This window comes from Nicotiana tabacum, chromosome 12 (assembly GCF_000715075.1).
Source record: "Nicotiana tabacum cultivar K326 chromosome 12, ASM71507v2, whole genome shotgun sequence".
Taxonomy (NCBI): domain Eukaryota; kingdom Viridiplantae; phylum Streptophyta; class Magnoliopsida; order Solanales; family Solanaceae; genus Nicotiana; species Nicotiana tabacum.
The window spans coordinates 57575369-57588391 of NC_134091.1; positions in this window are offsets into that span (position 1 = coordinate 57575369).

Genomic DNA, 13023 nt, shown 5'->3' on the forward strand with positions numbered 1-13023 from the left:
GAATGATTCGAACTCGATGCAATGTAGCCCGTAGGCGTAATAGTCAAAGTAGCTCGTAGGCTTAATGGTCGAGTGAGTGATTGCTCTGTAATAAAGGTAGCCCGTAGGCTTGGCAGTCGAGTGAATGATTCGAACTCGATGCAATGTAGCCCGTAGGCATAATAGTCAACGTAGCCTGTAAGCTTAATGGTCGAGTGAGTGATTGCTCGAACTCGAAATAAAGGTAGCCCGTATGCTTGGCAGTAGAGCGAATGATACGAACTCGATGCAATGTAGCCCGTAGGAGTAACAGTCAAAGTAGCTCGTAGGCTTAATGGTCGAGTGAGTGATTGCTCGAACTCGAAATAAAGGTAGCCCGCAGGCTTGGCAGTCGAACGAATGATTAGAAGTTGATGCAATGTTGCCCATAGGCGTAATAGTCAAAGTAGCCCGTAGGCTTAATGGTCGAGTGAGTGTTTGCTCGAACCCGAAATAAAGGTAGCCCGTAGGCTTGGCAGTCGAGCGAATGATTCGAACTCGATGAAATGTAGCACATAGGAGTAACAGTCAAAGTAGCCCGTAGGCTTAATGATCGAGTGAGTGATTGCTCAAACTCCAAATAAAGGTAGCCCGTAGGCTTGGCAGTTGAGTGAATGATTAGAACTCGATGCAATGTAGCCCGTAGGCGTAACAGTCAAAGTAGCCCGTAAGCTTAATGGTCGAGTGAGTGTTAGCTCGAACCCGAAATAAAGGTAGCCCTTAGGCTTGGCAGTAGAGCGAATGATTAGAACTCGATGCAATGTAGACAGTAGGAGTAACAGTCAAAGTAGCCCGTAGGCTTAATGGTCGAGTGAGTGATTGCTCGACTCAAAATAAAGGTAGCCCGTAGGCTTGGAAGTCGAGCGAATGATTCGAACTCGATGCAATGTAGCCCGTAGGCGTAATACTCAAAGTAGCCCGTAGGCTTAATGATCGAGTGAGTGATTCCTCGAACTCAAAATAAAGGTAGCCCGTAGGCTTGGAAGTTGGGCAAATGATTAGAACTCGATGCAATGTAGCCCGTAGGCGTAATAGTCAAAGTAGCTCGTAGGCTTAATGATTGAGTGAGTGATTGCTCGAACTCGAAATAAAGGTAGCCCGTAGGCTTGGCAGTCGAGTGAATGATACGAACTCGATGCAATGTAGCCTGTAGGAGTAACAGTCAAAGTAGCTCGTAGGCTTAATGGTCGAGTGAGTGATTGCTCGAACTCGAAATAAAGGTAGCCCGTAGGCTTGGCAGTCAAACGAATGATTAGAAGTTGATGCAATGTAGCCCGTAGGCGTAATAGTCAAAGTAGCCAATAGGCTTAATGGTCTAGAGAGTAATTGCTCGAATTCAAAATAAAGGTAGCCTGTAGGCTTGGCAGACGAGCGAATGATTAGAACTCGATGCAATGTAGCTCATAGGAGTAACAGTCAAAGTAGCCTGTAGGCTTAATGGTCGAGTGATTGTTTGCTCTAACTCGAAATAAAGGTAGCCCGTAGGCTTGGCAGTCGAGCGAATGATTCGAACTCGATGCAATGTAGCCCGTAGGCGTAATAGTCAAAGTAGCCCATAGGCTTAATGGTTGAGTGAGTGTTTGCTCGAACCCAAAATAAAGGTAGCCCGTAGGCTTGGCAGTCGAGCGAATGATTAGAACTCGATGCAATGTAGCCCGAAGGAGTAACAGTCAAAGTAGCCCGTAGGCTTAGTGGTCGAGTGAGTGATTGCTCGAACTCAAAATAAAGGTAGCCTTTAGGCTTGGCAGTCGAGCGAATGATTCAAACTCGATGCAATGTAGCCCATAGGAGTAATAGTCAAAGTAGCCCGTAGGCTTAATGGTCAAGAGAGTAATTGCTCGAACTCGAAATAAAGGTAGCCCGTAGGCTTGGCAGTCGAACGAATGATTAGAACTCGATGCAATGTAGCCCGTAGGCGTAATAGTCAAAGTAGCTCGTAGGCTTAATGATCGAGTGAGTGATTGCTCGAACTCAAAATAAAGGTAGCCCGTAGGCTTGGCAGTCGAGAGAATGATTCGAACTAGATGCAATGTAGCCCGTAGGCGTAATAGTCAAAGTAGCCCGTAGGCTTAATGGTCGAGTGAGTGTTTGCTTGAACCCGAAATAAAGGTAGCGCGTAGGCTTGGCAGTCGAGCGAATGATTCGAACTCGATGAAATGTAGCACATAAGAGTAACAGTCAAAGTAGCCCGTATGCTTAATGATCGAGTGAGTGATTGCTCAAACTCGAAATAAAGGTAGCCCGTAGGCTTGGCAGTTGAGTGAATGATTAGAACTCGATGCAATGTAGCCCGTAGGCGTAACAGTCAAAGTAGCCCGTAAGCTTAATGGTCGAGTGAGTGATTGCTCGAACTCAAAATAAAGGTAGCCCGTAGGCTTGGAAGTCGAGCGAATGATTCGAACTCGATGCAATGTAGCCCGTAGGCGTAATACTCAAAGTAGCCCGTAGGCTTAATGATCGAGTGAGTGATTCCTCGAACTCGAAATAAAGGTAGCCCGTAGGCTTGGAAGTCGGGCAAATGATTCGAACTCGATGCAATGTAGCCCGTAGGCTTAATAGTCAAAGTAGCCTGTAGGCTTAATGATCGAGTGAGTGATTGCTCGAACTCGAAATAAAGGTAGCCCGTAGGCTTGGCAGTCGAGTGAATGATACGAACTCGATGCAATGTAGCCCGTAGGAGTAACAGTCAAAGTAGCTCGTAGGCTTAATGGTCGAGTGAGTGATTGCTCGAACTCGAAATAAAGGTAGCCCGTAGGCTTGGCAGTCAAACGAATGATTAGAAGTTGATGCAATGTAGCCCGTAGGCGTAATAGTCAAAGTAGCCCATAGGCTTAATGGTCTAGAGAGTAATTGCTCGAATTCAAAATAAAGGTAGCCTGTAGGCTTGGCAGACGAGCGAATGATTTGAACTCGATGCAATGTAGCTCATAGGAGTAACAGTCAAAGTAGCCTGTAGGCTTAATGGTCGAGTGATTGTTTGCTCTAACTCGAAATAAAGGTAGCCCGTAGGCTTGGCAGTCGAGCGAATGATTCGAACTCGATGCAATGTAGCCCGTAGGCGTAATAGTCAAAGTAGCCCATAGGCTTAATGGTTGAGTGAGTGTTTGCTCGAACCCAAAATAAAGGTAGCCCGTAGGCTTGGCAGTCGAGCGAATGATTAGAACTCGATGCAATGTAGCCCGAAGGAGTAACAGTCAAAGTAGCCCGTAGGCTTAGTGGTCGAGTGAGTGATTGCTCGAACTCAAAATAAAGGTAGCCTTTAGGCTTGGCAGTCGAGCGAATGATTCAAACTCGATGCAATGTAGCCCATAGGAGTAATAGTCAAAGTAGCCCGTAGGCTTAATGGTCAAGAGAGTAATTGCTCGAACTCGAAATAAAGGTAGCCCGTAGGCTTGGCAGTCGAACGAATGATTAGAACTCGATGCAATGTAGCCCGTAGGCGTAATAGTCAAAGTAGCTCGTAGGCTTAATGATCGAGTGAGTGATTGCTCGAACTCAAAATAAAGGTAGCCCGTAGGCTTGGCAGTCGAGAGAATGATTCGAACTAGATGCAATGTAGCCCGTAGGCGTAATAGTCAAAGTAGCCCGTAGGCTTAATGGTCGAGTGAGTGTTTGCTTGAACCCGAAATAAAGGTAGCGCGTAGGCTTGGCAGTCGAGCGAATGATTCGAACTCGATGAAATGTAGCACATAAGAGTAACAGTCAAAGTAGCCCGTATGCTTAATGATCGAGTGAGTGATTGCTCAAACTCGAAATAAAGGTAGCCCGTAGGCTTGGCAGTTGAGTGAATGATTAGAACTCGATGCAATGTAGCCCGTAGGCGTAACAGTCAAAGTAGCCCGTAAGCTTAATGGTCGAGTGAGTGATTGCTCGAACTCAAAATAAAGGTAGCCCGTAGGCTTGGAAGTCGAGCGAATGATTCGAACTCGATGCAATGTAGCCCGTAGGCGTAATACTCAAAGTAGCCCGTAGGCTTAATGATCGAGTGAGTGATTCCTCGAACTCGAAATAAAGGTAGCCCGTAGGCTTGGAAGTCGGGCAAATGATTCGAACTCGATGCAATGTAGCCCGTAGGCTTAATAGTCAAAGTAGCCTGTAGGCTTAATGATCGAGTGAGTGATTGCTCGAACTCGAAATAAAGGTAGCCCGTAGGCTTGGCAGTCGAGTGAATGATACGAACTCGATGCAATGTAGCCCGTAGGAGTAACAGTCAAAGTAGCTCGTAGGCTTAATGGTCGAGTGAGTGATTGCTCGAACTCGAAATAAAGGTAGCCCGTAGGCTTGGCAGTCAAACGAATGATTAGAAGTTGATGCAATGTAGCCCGTAGGCGTAATAGTCAAAGTAGCCCATAGGCTTAATGGTCTAGAGAGTAATTGCTCGAATTCAAAATAAAGGTAGCCTGTAGGCTTGGCAGACGAGCGAATGATTAGAACTCGATGCAATGTAGCTCATAGGAGTAACAGTCAAAGTAGCCTGTAGGCTTAATGGTCGAGTGATTGTTTGCTCTAACTCGAAATAAAGGTAGCCCGTAGGCTTGGCAGTCGAGCGAATGATTCGAACTCGATGCAATGTAGCCCGTAGGCGTAATAGTCAAAGTAGCCCATAGGCTTAATGGTTGAGTGAGTGTTTGCTCGAACCCAAAATAAAGGTAGCCCGTAGGCTTGGCAGTCGAGCGAATGATTAGAACTCGATGCAATGTAGCCCGAAGGAGTAACAGTCAAAGTAGCCCGTAGGCTTAGTGGTCGAGTGAGTGATTGCTCGAACTCAAAATAAAGGTAGCCTTTAGGCTTGGCAGTCGAGCGAATGATTCAAACTCGATGCAATGTAGCCCATAGGAGTAATAGTCAAAGTAGCCCGTAGGCTTAATGGTCAAGAGAGTAATTGCTCGAACTCGAAATAAAGGTAGCCCGTAGGCTTGGCAGTCGAACGAATGATTAGAACTCGATGCAATGTAGCCCGTAGGCGTAATAGTCAAAGTAGCTCGTAGGCTTAATGATCGAGTGAGTGATTGCTCGAACTCAAAATAAAGGTAGCCCGTAGGCTTGGCAGTCGAGAGAATGATTCGAACTAGATGCAATGTAGCCCGTAGGCGTAATAGTCAAAGTAGCCCGTAGGCTTAATGGTCGAGTGAGTGTTTGCTTGAACCCGAAATAAAGGTAGCGCGTAGGCTTGGCAGTCGAGCGAATGATTCGAACTCGATGAAATGTAGCACATAGGAGTAACAGTCAAAGTAGCCCGTAGGCTTAATGATCGAGTGAGTGATTGCTCGAACTCGAAATAAAGGTAGCCCGTAGGCTTGGCAGTTGAGTGAATGATTAGAACTCGATGCAATGTAGCCCGTAGGCATAACAGTCAAAGTAGCCCGTAAGCTTAATGGTCGAGTGAGTGATTGCTCGAACTCAAAATAAAGGTAGCCCGTAGGCTTGGAAGTCGAGCGAAAGATTCGAACTCGATGCAATGTAGCCCGTAGGCGTAATACTCAAAGTAGCCCGTAGGCTTAATGATCGAGTGAGTGATTCCTCGAACTCGAAATAAAGGTAGCCCATAGGCTTGGAAGTCGGGCAAATGATTCGAACTCGATGCAATGTAGCCCGTAGGTGTAATAGCTAAAGTAGCCCCTAGGCTTAATGATCGAGTGACTGATTGCTTGAACTCGAAATAAAGGTAGCCCGTAGGCTTGGCAGTCGAGTGAATGATTCGAACTCGATGCAATATAGCCCGTAGGCATAATAGTCAACGTAGCATGTAAGCTTAATGGTCGAGTGAGTGATTGCTCGAACTCGAAATAAAGGTAGCCCGTATGCTTGGCAGTAGAGCGAATGATTCGAACTCGATGCAATGTAGCCCGTAGGAGTAATAGTCAAAGTAGCTCGTAGGCTTAATGGTCGAGTGAGTGATTGCTCGAATTAAAAATAAAGGTAGCCTGTAGGCTTGGCAGACGAGCGAATGATTCGAACTCGATGCAATGTAGCTCATAGGAGTAACAGTCAAAGCAGCCTGTAGGCTTAATGGTCGAGTGATTGTTTGCTCTAACTCGAAATAAAGGTAGCCCGTAGGCTTGGCAGTCGAGCGAATGATTCGAACTCGATGCAATGTAGCCCGTAGGCGTAATAGTCAAAGTAGCCCATAGGCTTAATGGTTGAGTGAGTGTTTGCTCGAACCCGAAATAAAGGTAGCCCGTAGGCTTGGCAGTCGAGCGAATGATTAGAACTCGATGCAATGTAGCCCGAAGGAGTAACAGTCAAAGTAGCCCGTAGGCTTAGTGGTCGAGTGAGTGATTGCTCGAACTCAAAATAAAGGTAGCCTTTAGGCTTGGCAGTCGAGCGAATGATTCAAACTCGATGCAATGTAGCCCGTAGGAGTAATAGTCAAAGTAGCCCGTAGGCTTAATGGTCAAGAGAGTAATTGCTCGAACTCGAAATAAAGGTAGCCCGTAGGCTTGGCAGTCGAACGAATGATTCGAACTCGATGCAATGTAGCCCGTAGGCGTAATAGTCAAAGTAGCTCGTAGGCCTAATGATCGATTGAGTGATTGCTCGAACTCGAAATAAAGGTAGCCCGTAGGCTTGGCAGTCGAGCGAATGATTAGAACTCGATGCAATGTAGCCCGAAGGAGTAACAGTCAAAGTAGCCCGTAGGCTTAGTGGTCGAGTGAGTGATTGCTCGAACTCAAAATAAAGGTAGCCTTTAGGCTTGGCAGTCGACTGAATGATTCAAACTCGATGCAATGTAGCCCATAGGAGTAATAGTCAAAGTAGCCCGTAGGCTTAATGGTCAAGAGAGTAATTGCTCGAACTCGAAATAAAGGTAGCCCGTAGGCTTGGCAGTCAAACGAATGATTAGAACTCGATGCAATGTAGCCCGTAGGCGTAATAGTCAAAGTAGCTCGTAGGCTTAATGATCGAGTGAGTGATTGCTCGAACTCGAAATAAAGGTAGCCCGTAGGCTTGGCAGTCGAGCGAATGATTCGAACTAGATGCAATGTAGCCCGTAGGCGTAATAGTCAAAGTAGCCCGTAGGCTTAATGGTCGAGTGAGTGTTTGCTCGAACCCGAAATAAAGGTAGCTCGTAGGCTTGGCAGTCGAGCGAATGATTCGAACTCGATGAAATGTAGCACATAAGAGTAACAGTCAAAGTAGCCCGTATCCTTAATAATCGAGTGAGTGATTGCTCGAACTCGAAATAAAGGTAGCCCGTAGGCTAGGCAGTTGAGTGAATGATTAGAACTCGATGCAATGTAGCCCGTAGGCGTAACAGTCAAAGTAGCCCGTAAGCTTAATGGTCGAGTGAGTGATTGCTTGAACTCAAAATAAAGGTAGCCCGTAGGCTTGGAAGTCGAGCGAATGATTCGAACTCGATGCAATGTAGCCCGTAGGCGTAATACTCAAAGTAGCCCGTAGGCTTAATGATCGAGTGAGTGATTCCTCGAACTCGAAATAAAGGTAGCCCGTAGGCTTGGAAGTCGGGCAAATGATTCGAACTCGATGCAATGTAGCCCGTAGGCTTAATAGTCAAAGTAGCCTGTAGGCTTAATGATTGAGTGAGTGATTGCTCGAACTCGAAATAAAGGTAGCCCGTAGGCTTGCCAGTTGAGCGAATTATTCGAACTCGATGCAATGTAGCCCGTAGGCATAATAGTCAACGTAGCCCGTAAGCTTAATGGTCGAGTGAGTGATTGCTCGAACTCGAAATAAAGGTAGCCCGTATGCTTGGCAGTCGATCGAATGATTCGAACTCGATGCAATGTAGCCCGTAGGCATAATAGTCAAAGTAGCCGGTAGGCTTAATGGTCGAGTGAGTGATTGCTCGAACTCGAAATAAAGGTAGCCCATAGGCTTGGAAGTCGGGCAAATGATTCGAACTCGATGCAATGTAGCCCGTAGGCGTAATAGCTAAAGTAGCCCCTAGGCTTAATGATCGAGTGACTGATTGCTTGAACTCAAAATAAAGGTAGCCCGTAGGCTTGGCAGTCGAGTGAATGATTCGAACTCGATGCAATGTAGCCCGTAGGCATAATAGTCAACGTAGCCTGTAAGCTTAATGGTCGAGTGAGTGATTGCTCGAACTCGAAATAAAGGTAGCCCGTATGCTTGGCAGTAGAGCGAATGATTCAAACTCGATGCAATGTAGCCCGTAGGAGTAATAGTCAAAGTAGCTCGTAGGCTTAATGGTCGAGTGAGTGATTGCTCGAATTCAAAATAAAGGTAGCCTGTAGGCTTGGCAGACGAGCGAATGATTAGAACTTGATGCAATGTAGCTCATAGGAGTAACAGTCAAAGCATCCTGTAGGCTTAATGGTCGAGTGAGTGATTGCTCGAACTCGAAATAAAGGTAGCCCGTAGGCTTGGCAGTCAAGCGAATGATTCGAACTCGATGCAATGTAGCCCGTAGGCGTAATAGTCAAAGTAGCCCATAGGCTTAATGGTCGAGTAAGTGTTTGCTCGAACTCGAAATAAAGGTAGCCCGTAGGCTTGGCAGTCGAGCGAATGATTAGAACTCGATGCAATGTAGCCCGAAGGAGTAACAGTCAAAGTAGCCCGTAGGCTTAGTGGTCGAGTGAGTGATTGCTCGAACTCAAAATAAAGGTAGCCTTTAGGCTTGGCAGTCGAGCGAATGATTCAAACTCGATGCAATGTAGCCCGTAGGAGTAATAGTCAAAGTAGCCCGTAGGCTTAATGGTCAAGAGAGTAATTGCTCGAACTCGAAATAAAGGTAGCCCGTAGGCTTGGCAGTCGAACGAATGATTCGAACTCGATGCAATGTAGCCCGTAGGCATAATAGTCAAAGTAGCTCGTAGGCTTAATGATCGAGTGAGTGATTGCTCGAACTCGAAATAAAGGTAGCCCGTAGGCTTGGCAGTCGAGCGAATGATTAGAACTCGATGCAATGTAGCCCGAAGGAGTAACAGTCAAAGTAGCCCGTAGGCTTAGTGGTCGAGTGAGTGATTGCTCGAACTCAAAATAAAGGTAGCCTTTAGGCTTGGCAGTCGAGCGAATGATTCAAACTCGATGCAATGTAGCCCATAGGAGTAATAGTCAAAGTAGCCCGTAGGCTTAATGGTCAAGAGAGTAATTGCTCGAACTCGAAATAAAGGTAGCCCGTAGGCTTGGCAGTCGAACGAATGATTAGAACTCGATGCAATGTAGCCCGTAGGCGTAATAGTCAAAGTAGCTCGTAGGCTTAATGATCGAGTGAGTGATTGCTCGAACTCGAAATAAAGGTAGCCCGTAGGCTTGGCAGTCGAGCGAATGATTCGAACTAGATGCAATGTAGCCCGTAGGCGTAATAGTCAAAGTAGCCCGTAGGCTTAATGGTCGAGTGAGTGTTTGCTCGAACCCGAAATAACGGTAGCCCGTAGGCTCGGCAGTCGAGCGAATGATTCGAACTCGATGCAATGTAGCCCGTAGGAGTAACAGTCAAAGTAGCTCGAAGGCTTAATGGTCGAGTGAGTGATTGCTCGAACTCGAAATAAAGGTAGCCCGTAGGCTTGGCAGTCGAACAAATGATTAGAACTCGATGCAATGTAGCCCGTAGGTGTAATAGTCAAAGTAGCTCATAGGATTAATGATCGAGTGAGTGATTGCTCGAACTCGAAATAAAGGTAGCCCGTAGGCTTGGCAGTCGAGCGAATGATTCGAACTAGATGCAATGTAGCCCGTAGGCGTAATAGTCAAAGTAGCCCGTAGGCTTAATGGTCGAGTGAGTGTTTGCTCGAACCCGAAATAAAGGTAGCCCGTAGGCTTGGCAGTCGAGCGAATGATTCGAACTCGATGCAATGTAGCCCGTAGGAGTAATAGTCAAACTAGCCCGTAGGCTTAATGGTCGAGTGAGTGATTGCTTGAACTCGAAATAAAGGTAGCCCGTAGGATTGGCAGTCGAGCGAAGTATTCGAACTCGATGCAATGTAGCCTGTAGGAGTAATAGTCAAAGTAGCCCGTAGGCTTAATGGTCGAGTGAGAGATTGCTCGAACTCGAAATAAAGGTAGCCCGTAGGCTTGGCAGTTGAGCGAATGATTCGAACTCGATGAAATGTAGCATATAGGAGTAACATACAAAGTAGCCCGTAGGCTTAATGATCGAGTGAGTGATTGCTCGAACTCGAAATAAAGGTAGCCCGTAGGCTTGGCAGTTGAGTGAATGATTAGAACTCGATGCCATGTAGCCCATAGGCGTAACAATCAAAGTAGCCCGTAAGCTTAATGGTCGAGTGAGTGATTGCTCGAACTCAAAATAAAGGTAGCCCGTAGGCTTGGAAGTCGAGCGAATGATTCGAACTCGATGCAATGTAGCCCGTAGGCGTAATAGTTAAAGTAGCCCGTAGGCTTAATGATCGAGTGAGTGATTGCTCGAACTCGAAATAAAGTTAGCCCGTAGGCTTGGCAGCAGAGCGAATGATTCAAACTCGATGCAATGTAGCACGTAGGCGTAATAGTCAAAGTAGCCCGTAAGCTTAATGGTCGAGTGAGTGATTGCTCGAACTCAAAATAAAGGTAGCTAGTATGCTTGGCAGTCGAGCGAATGATTCGAACTCGATGCAATGTAGCCCGTAGGAGTAACAGTCAAAGTAGCCCGTAGGCTTAATGATCAAGTGAGTGATTGCTCGAACTCGAAATAAAGGTAGCTCGTAGGCTTGGCAGTTGAGTGAATGATTAGAACTTGATGCAATGTAGCACGTAGGCGTAACAGTCAAAGTAGCCCGTAAGCTTAATGGTCGAGTGAGTGATTGCTCGAACTCGAAATAAAGGAAGCCCGTAGGCTTGGAAGTCGAGCGAATAATTCGAACTCGATGCAATGTAGCCCGTAGGCGTAATAGTCAAAGTAGCCCGTAGGCTTAATGATCGAGTGAGTGATTCCTCGAACTCGAAATAAAGGTAGCCCGTAGGCTTGGAAGTCGGGCAAATGATTCGAACTCGATGCAATGTAGCCCGTAGGCTTAATAGTCAAAGTAGCCTGTAGGCTTAATTATTGAGTGAGTGATTGCTCGAACTCGAAATAAAGGTAGCCCGTAGGCTTGCCAGTCGAGCGAATGATTCAAACTCGAGGCAATGTAGCCCGTAGGCATAATAGTCAATGTAGCCCGTAAGCTTAATGGTCGAGTGAGTGATTGCTCGAACTCGAAATAAAGGTAGCCCGTATGCTTGGCAGTCGATCGAATGATTCGAACTCGATGCAATGTAGCCCGTAGGCATAATAGTCAAAGTAGCCGGTAGGCTTAATGGTCGAGTGAGTGATTGCTCGAACTCGAAATAAAGGTAGCCCATAGGCTTGGAAGTCGGGCAAATGATTCGAACTCGATGCAATGTAGCCCGTAGGCGTAATAGCTAAAGTAGCCCCTAGGCTTAATGATCGAGTGACTGATTGCTTGAACTCGAAATAAAGGTAGCCCGTAGGCTTGGCAGTCGAGTGAATGATTCGAACTCGATGCAATGTAGCCCGTAGGCATAATTGTCAACGTAGCCTGTAAGCTTAATGGTCGAGTGAGTGATTGCTCGAACTCGAAATAAAGGTAGCCCGTATGCTTGGCAGTAGAGCGAATGATTCGAACTCGATGCAATGTAGCCCGTAGGAGTAATAGTCAAAGTAGCTCGTAGGCATAATGGTCGAGTGAGTGATTGCTCGAATTCAAAATAAAGGTAGCCTGTAGGCTTGGCAGACGAGTGAATGATTAGAACTCGATGCAATGTAGCTCATAGGAGTAACAGTCAAAGCAGCCTGTAGGCTTAATGGTCGAGTGATTGTTTGCTCTAACTCGAAATAAAGGTAGCCCGTAGGCTTGGCAGTCGAGCGAATGATTCGAACTCGATGCAATGTAGCCCGTAGGCGTAATAGTCAAAGTAGCCCATAGGCTTAATAGTTGAGTGAGTGTTTGCTCGAACCCGAAATAAAGGTAGCCCGTAGGCTTGGCAGTCGAGCGAATGATTAGAACTCGATGCAATGTAGCGCGAAGGAGTAACAGTCAAAGTAGCCCGTAGGCTTAGTGGTCGAGTGAGTGATTGCTCGAACTCAAAATAAAGGTAGCCTTTAGGCTTGGCAGTCGAGCGAATGATTCAAACTCGATGCAATGTAGCCCGTAGGAGTAATAGTCAAAGTAGCCCGTAGGCTTAATGGTCAAGAGAGTAATTGCTCGAACTCGAAATAAAGGTAGCCCGTAGGCTTGGCAGTTGAACGAATGATTAGAACTCGATGCAATGTAGCCCGTAGGCGTAATAGTCAAAGTAGCTCGTAGGCTTAATGATCGAGTGAGTGATTGCTCGAACTCGAAATAAAGGTAGCCCGTAGGCTTGGCAGTCGAGCGAATGATTCGAACTAGATGCAATGTAGCCCGTAGGCGTAATAGTCAAAGTAGCCCGTAGGCTTAATGGTCGAGTGAGTGTTTGCTCGAACCCGAAATAACGGTAGCCCGTAGGCTCGGCAGTCGAGCGAATGATTCGAACTCGATGCAATGTAGCCCGTAGGAGTAACAGTCAAAGTAGCTCGAAGGCTTAATGGTCGAGTGAGTGATTGCTCGAACTCGAAATAAAGGTAGCCCGTAAGCTTGGCAGTCGAACGAATGATTAGAACTCGATGCAATGTAGCCCGTAGGCGTAATAGTCAAAGTAGCTCGTAGGATTAATGATCGAGTGAGTGATTGCTCGAACTCGAAATAAAGGTAGCCTGTAGGCTTGGCAGTCGAGCGAATGATTCGAACTAGATGCAATGTAGCCCGTAGGCGTAATAGTCAAAGTAGCCCGTAGGCTTAATGGTCGAGTGAGTGTTTGCTCGAACCCGAAATAAAGGTAGCCCGTAGGCTTGGCAGTCGAGCGAATGATTCGAACTCGATGCAATGTAGCCCGTAGGAGTAATAGTCAAACTAGCCCGTAGGCTTAATGGTCGAGTGAGTGATTGCTTGAACTCGAAATAAAGGTAGCCCGTAGGATTGGCAGTCGAGCGAAGTATTCGAACTCGATGCAATGTAGCCTGTAGGAGTAATAGTCAAAGTAGCCCGTAGGCTTAATGGTCGAGTG